The 8,302-nt window shown below is 32.7% G+C and overlaps 1 pseudogene; it reads left to right on the forward strand.

Moving 5' to 3' along the window:
• Positions 1–1,250, forward strand: LOC121391826 (annotated as a pseudogene).
• Positions 1,251–8,302: the final 7,052 nt, after the last annotated feature.

Consider the following 8,302-nt stretch of genomic DNA (forward strand, 5'->3'; position numbering starts at 1 on the left):
ATGAAGCAGCAGGCAAGCCCTGACTGGAAACCTCCTGTGAATCATGTCCTTGTTTTTGACAAAAGATAATTTTACTGATCTCACTCAAAACTCTGATATTATTTTAGCGTTGAATTTTATGCTCCATGGTGTGGACATTGTAAGAGTTTAGCTCCTCATATAAAAAGGAGCTGATATGCTTCATAGAGGTAATACTGGGATCTTGCTAGCGCACAGTAGATGCTACGCCGAAACAGAGCTAGCGAAGCAGTTTGGTGTTGATGGCTACCCAACAATGAAGATATTTCGTCGTGGAAAGTTTCGAATATAATGGGCCCTCGTTGATGCAAAAGGCATTGCTGGATACATGATGAAGCAAATCAGAACCTGCTACAAACTGGTCTGTAACTTCTACTAAAGAATTTGCAATGTTATTTGAAGGAAGACACACCCATTATTGTTGGTTAAAATTCTTTGCTTCGGAAGAAAGCCGAGAATTTAAGGCTTATGATGAGGCTGCTAATCAAGGTCGTGAGGAACTGTTAGCATTCAAACATACCATAGACGATTCTCTAGCAAAAAAATATAAATTAGAGTTTAAATACAGCTGGAGTGTTTCCTTCCTCGTCGCTTACAGTCCCAAACACTGAACCACAATGAAAATTTACAAGGGTTCTTTTACTGTATCCCTCAGGAACTCCTCACTTCTTTCAAGAATTTACCACAACGAGACCTTTAGTTGGACTTTCGTACGTAAAAAAGCTAATGTTCAAACCTTGTACTCTAACTATCCAATACTTGTAGGATACATTTCAAATGAAGAAGAGGAAGACTCCTTTGATTATTGGCGATCATAAACTGGTACCCCTCTTGCCAAGAAGTATCCAATATACATTTGCTATCTCAGATGAAAGGAGTTTTAAGGAAGAATTGAAATTGTTAGGAATGGAAGAGCGACTTGAGGATATAATGGTGCTTTATGGGCTAAGTATGAAAGAGAAATATGGCTTACATGAAGATGAGGTTACCACCGATTAACTTGATGACTTCATTTGAAGCATATAAGTTCTGGAAAGGCCAACACTATATACGACGTTCTCAGCCAAAACCAGCTTAACAACCGGTCCATTGACTGTTTTGTGTAGGTGATACATTTGATGAAATAGTACGTGATCCGACCAAGGATGTCTTCATATGAATTTTATTATCTCCGTTGTGGTCATTGCAAAGCACTGGCACCAAAGTATAAAACTTTGGCTAAAAAAATATGAAATAACATACGTTAGTGATTGCCTAATTTTGATGCTCATTCAAATGATGCACCATCTGATTTTGAATTTTCTGTGATTTCCGACCATATTTGTTTGTTCCAGCTGGTTAAAGATAGTAAACCAGTAGTTTATGAAGGAGGTCGAGAGGTCAAAGATATGGTGGATATCTGGAGAGAAGAAGACACATTCTCACTTGGTAGTAGTGACAAAGATTAACTTTAACTGGACCTCTCATATATATTGGACAGAAGCAGCTGTTTTTCAACATTTAGGTCAATTTTTGATTAGTTTTTCAAATTTGTATATAATTTTTTTTTTTCAATTTTTCTTAGCTGAACTTTTAATAAAATTTGGATCACCAAAAAATAAATAAATCAAATTAATTAACTTTACACACTACAACATGTAGAAAAAACATGATGGTTGTCATAGTAACTTGTGTGTGATAAGTGATGTTAGTCCCTATTGAGGACATGACTGTTTGGTCGAGGAAAAACTTCATCTGGTCCTGTACAAACAACTTGTCAAAGGTTAAATTTAAAATAAACCCTAACCTTATTTTTGCCCAGAAATCTACCACTCTACTGGGATCTTCAAAGGGATCACCAATGGACGTTGTACTAATGGACAAACATACCATCATACAGCCCATTCTCTGATACCTACCTGTCTCATCAACTGACTTTCCACTAAATCCATGCCAAATGTAAATTTGCTTCAACTCTAAAATACATACGTACAATGTCCTCTATCGTTGCTTCCCATAGGAATTCTTAGTGTCTATATGGACAAATAAAACAGATACACGGTAGACGGGGTACTACCTTAAAGACCCATCTCCAGTATAAACTCTAGCTACTCGTTCGTTATCTCGTAAATGGAGGGATCTCTCTCTCTGTCTAGAAAGGCAATAATATGGTAATTTGATCTCTGTTCTCAAAAGTACTATCTTACCATGTCAGCCATTCTTTGTTTCATGTTAAATCTATTACATAGGAGCTTGTATTAACTAAAAAGAAAAAACAATGTAATAGTGGAACCTCCACAGTCAAATACATGCTGGTGGAGGGGCATACCTCATCTGGTGAAGGATCTAATACTTTGTTATCGTTACCAGATACACATTGTGCTATAACAATCATAAGGTTTGAATGATGTAATGATTTACTGGGTAACTTACCGAGGAAACCAACCAAATTGGTCGCCAATTATTCCCAAATACCTCAAATAAAATAAAACATGCACCTATACTACTTTACTCTTATTAAAGTCCTCACATTCAGGGTTGGGTCAAATGGTTCCTCTGTTGAATACAGACCCTATATTGATGACAAAAACATTGACTGTAATTGAACAATTAAAAAACTGGTTTGACTAACTGGTTTCCACTTATTAGCTGAGTCTTTGTAGCCAACAATATATAGTTTCATCTGCCAGACCTAAAACTAAGTTCTACAAGATAAAGACAGATATACATTAGGACTTTACTGGTTGCTATAGTTACCATCTTTAAGCATCCCCAAATAACTAATTTAGCCTTTACATGGACACAGTAATACACTTCATCATGAATACTCAAATGAGTCAGTAACTACACGTGTAAGAGATATAGTTTTGTAATTTAATTCTATTTGTTTATACCTTTATTTGAACAAGCTTGTTTCTGAGCTAATAAATGACGATGTAATTCTGTATACCAAATCTCTTTCGTCTTCAACAGTTGATGCCAAAAATCGGATACATCATTTATTTGGAGCTACCAAGAACAAAACCTAATTAATTGAAGTATGAGATGGGTGTGGTTTCTTTCCTGTCTTTACCTCTATCAGTATTTTAGAGGAGGAGCTAGCCTAGGCTGCAAAAGTATCACTCAACCATGCATGTAACTAAAGGTACTCTCTCCTTGAGTCGAAATGATCTCTTTTTCTTACTAGTTGCCTGAAAATGGATCAATAAAAACAAAATGATATGTCAATGAATGAATGAAGGATAGGATATACAAATATGGATTAATAGCTTTTTTAATGGATGGATGAAAAGACATTAAGACAACCATTATTTCTGTTAATGGACAGATGATTTACTAATGGAAGATTACAATGGACAAATGTCATTACTAACTGTGCTATTAACACAACATCACTACACAAGAACATATATCTAAATATAAATGAAAAATAATTGACATTATAAATAAAAACAAGGCACTACCTTTCCAAAGGGTCACTAAATTCGTATTAACTTTATAAATAGTGCCTTCTTTAACAAATTGTCTAGCGTACGTAAATAATTAGGAGTGAACATAATGTTTATTAACTCTTGCCAAAAACAAGTCCAAACAAAAACCATACATTATAACACTATTAGGTCATCATACCTCTGGTGTTCCAGCTCAAAGAATGATTTAAAACTCAAACTTGTTTTTGGAAATTCCATTTTCCAACATACTCCTGCGTAAGAAATTGACACACCCACTGACACACCCACTACCAGACACGATGACTTACTTTTTTTCTTCTCAAAGTAGTTTCCTTCTTTACGTGCTATAAATCAAGTAAATACATTGTTATTTATTATGATGTCATACTTACATCGTTTAAAAAAACTTTTAGCCTGCACGATATCCTATAATATTAAAAAATGACAAAGAATAGAGCAGCTGTTGTTGTTGGTACGTTAACTTACAACATCTTCATTTGGGAATCGTTTGGTGATAGCAAACAAACGCAGTTCATTCTCAGCTCGTCTAATATTCTCATTACAATCAATAGCTATCTATAGTAACATATACAAGTTATGGCTATCAGTAAGTCATCTGATAATATCATTTGATTACTTTTTTGGATAAGAGCCAAAGCATCTTTAACAGCAATATGATCAGGATGGTCCTGTAATAATGAAAGGGTCTGGTAATATTTTAGTAGGTTCCTATGATTTACCTCGGAGTGTGTTTGAGAAGATCCTTTAATAATAGTTTCGTAACGAGGTACTCGTTGTATTGGTTCCAAAAAGAGAGAGTCTAACGTTCTCTGACATCTACTTCTGTTTTCTCTAACCATTTTTGAAATTTCTCTTGTTTGTAACTTTAATTAAAACCTATCCAATTTAGAAGTGACATTTAATAAACACAATAATATATTATAATACATACAATATAATATATACAATATAATATATTATAATACAATACAATATATATATACAATATAATATAATATAATACAATACAATAATATATATAATATAATATAATATAATATAATATATAATATAATATAATATAATAATAATATAATATAATATAATATAATATAATATACAATATAATGCAATATAAATATAATATAATATATATAATGCAATATAATATAATATAATGTAATGTAATAAATATATAGACAGACTATATTATATTATATTTTTAATACCTGTCTTCCAAGTGTATGATGTACTGCATATGTCATAAATAATTTGAAGTGTGCTCCCTATTAATGATATAATAACAAGTTTAAAGGTCATAGTTCAATCATACCATAAGTACAAACACATCCCCTACATGTTCAGTCTGTCATCCCAACCTTCCATTCTTGACTTAGGTGCACTGTAAGACTTTCACTAAGACTTAATAATGCTATATGAAATGACAGATAGTACATGTAATGGACAGATAGTATACATAATGGACAGATAGTACACATAATGGACATATGACTTACTTGAACATGTGAGAAGATAGGTCCATAGTCCTCGTGTGCTAGTACTGTCTGCATTTTAATGGTGGTTCCACAAATTTCTATTATGTAATAAAATTATATAAAAGATATATATTATTATAATACATACTTCATTTAACATTCTTAGCTTCTTAAGATAAGTTTCTTCAGAGGTATAAATTTCCTAAAAAGTATTAATATTCAATAAATAAAGACAATGTTTATTATATACCAGTGCTATTTTTGATCTTCGAGAGGAATCAGTTTCTGCAAATCTTGGATCTACATGCCCACAATACTAATAATACAATTATACATGTCATCACTTACCATTACGATAATCCTCCATAGAACGGACTGGTATTTCACTGAAATTAACACATAAAATAACAACAAACAGTTTAATTGTTATTGTTTGTTAGTAGATATAAGTCTTCAATATCTACATCATTAATGTGTTCTTGTTATTATAATATACTACATTAACTTATACATAAGAGATGTAGATAATATACTACCTCAGTTTATATATAGGAGATGTGTCTTCAGCGACAAAATTATGTGGGAAAAAACCAATCTAAAAAAACAACAAACAGTAGCTTGAGTTGATACATTGGACTGATTCCCATACCTCTAGATCCTTCAGTCTGAGTCCTCTCATCCAGCCATCATCATAATCTTCAGCTACAAGTATGATGTCTCCCTGGAAAGAAAGAGAACCAGTTGAAAGACCCAACAGTGAGTGACACTACAACTGTAATTTAATGACAGCCTAATATTAATTAGCAAGTATTTCCAGATAATATACACCCTATACCACAAGAAACCTCTAACTAATGAAGAAGCCAGGTATATCCTTACACTTCAAGAGACAACACTATTAATTAATTGTTTGTTCTAATTAAAAGATATAGTTTTACATACCTAATATATTATTACCATTACAATATCAAGAAATCTTCCTTAAACAGTCATCCTTAACCATTGACTAACTTGTACCCAGGTGTTGTAGTCAATGGAGCAATGATGAGTTTTATACAAGGTGTCTCTTGTTCACACAAGTCAAAGGAAGCTTTCAAATGATCATAATGAAAGATAATATGACTACAGACATGATCGTCATATAACACAGAACATCAAAGTCATAATGCTTTCTTAGAAAGGAGTTTATATATAATTGACTTGTAGGTGTCTAGAATATGTTGTGAAGGTATTTTGAACAGAAGCCATTAAAACAAAACTCACTATCAAACCACAAGTCAGGAAGAGACACCAGCTGATATATCAGACATGAGGTTACATGTACACATTAAAATATGTAGTACATTATGTAAACATAATTATGTACTAAATAAATTTATATTCAGTACAGCATTTCTTCCTTCTGAACACAATTAAACAGTAAAATTTACTATCATAATAATATAACTAACTAGTTTACTTATTTCTTTCATAATATGATACTCTGAAACATCCACTGTCATCCATTTTACACTTGTTAGTATCTAATAATACAAAGTCTCTTTGTTTCTCTCACCTTTGATAAACTTAGCTCGTCTGGTCGTTTGTGCAGTGAAATCCCAAGTAGCTATATAGCGGTCTAATGCCTTCTGAGAACTAAAAGAGAGAGACAGAGAACATCAGTAGTATATATATATATATACGATATCCCACGTGTAGTAAGATTTAGAGTAAAATCATACAGTAAGTCCCGACTGGCTAGTTACATAGAACATGTTACCCTTGAGCTATCTCGAGTAGTTCCATTCATAGCGTATAGATCTCTACAGTTAATACTCTCTTCTGCATAGAGTCCGGAGCAACAGAGACGTGTTAACTCTTACACGCAATGCGTAATTTTCCTCGTTAAATTCAGTGGTTTTCACTATGTACTATGGTTTTTTGGGTGGGGCTATTAGCATCTTTTGATAACAGGACAGCGTTTATATATTAGCTGAGCTCTACAGTAATAATGTTATATTAGCTGAGCTCTACAGTATTAATGTCGCTAACAGCTGTGCATATATATAATAATATACCAGGTAGACATTTTATAATACTACTATAAAATATTATATATGTAATCTATATGTGTATTTATGTGTATTGAAGTAATGATTTTTTATCATTGTCGTATTAAATATATTATATTCATAGTCTGTTCTTTATTTGTGATGTGGATATAGTTATGAATATATTTGTTGTTTGTGTGTGTGTGTGCGTGCTACATGGTCTATTAGTTGTTGATACATTCTGTAATATTATAGGATAAACAACGACAATATTACTACAACAGTGACTGCTTTAAAAGGTAAACATCTCATTGAGATTATTGACTCTGTATCATATCACAGACATGGACCCATTCACTAACTCAGACAGTAGCAATTAAACAAATCATTATGTTTATATATCAGTTTTCCTAGCCAATTTATCATAATGTTTATAACATGAAAATAACTGTGGTTACAAATTGTTCGTTATATCATCTTTACTGTTACAACCAGCGGGCTTCCTTCCTCTGAGAAAAACAATCCTATCAAGTGCCTAAGTAGCAAATTCAGTTCATTAAAAGTTTTAAATTGTAGCACTATGAATATCGTTAATATTTTTCTCATTATGGCTGCGGTATTTGAAGTAGTTTGACACTGTATTATATGCAGATACTGTAGAATGGTGTAAGATACGCGATATACTAATATCTTAGCATGTGGTACTTACCAACTAATTGAAGACACTGGCATCCGAAAAGGAGGTGTACAAATATATGAATTGAAAAAGAACAACAAAACAAAAGGGTTAAAAATGATTACCCACTTGTAACTCTATACTCTCTTTTGTATTTCGTAGATTACATAAATGTCTATCTGTTATTGATGACATGACGGGAGTATTGGATATGAGATGGTACTTGTCTAAACATTTACATTGGTCTTTCTCTAATTACTATAATACAGGACAACAACAACAACAGATAACACAATAACATACCATTGTTATACACAGCTAATGCTGATGGTAATGTTAGGGTATACTACATGGAACAGACCCACTCAAAAGATATGGTAATCTGTTACTATTAGTAAATATTAGGGCTAATGTTATCTAGATATTACTGTGCAAGGAGGCTGTTCCTTTGGGTACATCTTCCGATAATGTCCTCATATGTTTGTCTGTTGATCTTTATCAAAATGATACATTAGTTGCAAGTGATACAAGGGGGTGTGTCACACTAATGAGTGCTGATACAATAGGTGTGGTCAGGCAATGGAAGGGACACGCCCATGAAGCTTGGGTTCCACATTTTGTCATAGTAGGGATCTTATATTATCTGGTATT

This window comes from Gigantopelta aegis, unplaced genomic scaffold, assembly GCF_016097555.1.
Source record: "Gigantopelta aegis isolate Gae_Host unplaced genomic scaffold, Gae_host_genome ctg2992_pilon_pilon, whole genome shotgun sequence".
NCBI classification, from domain to species: domain Eukaryota; kingdom Metazoa; phylum Mollusca; class Gastropoda; order Neomphalida; family Peltospiridae; genus Gigantopelta; species Gigantopelta aegis.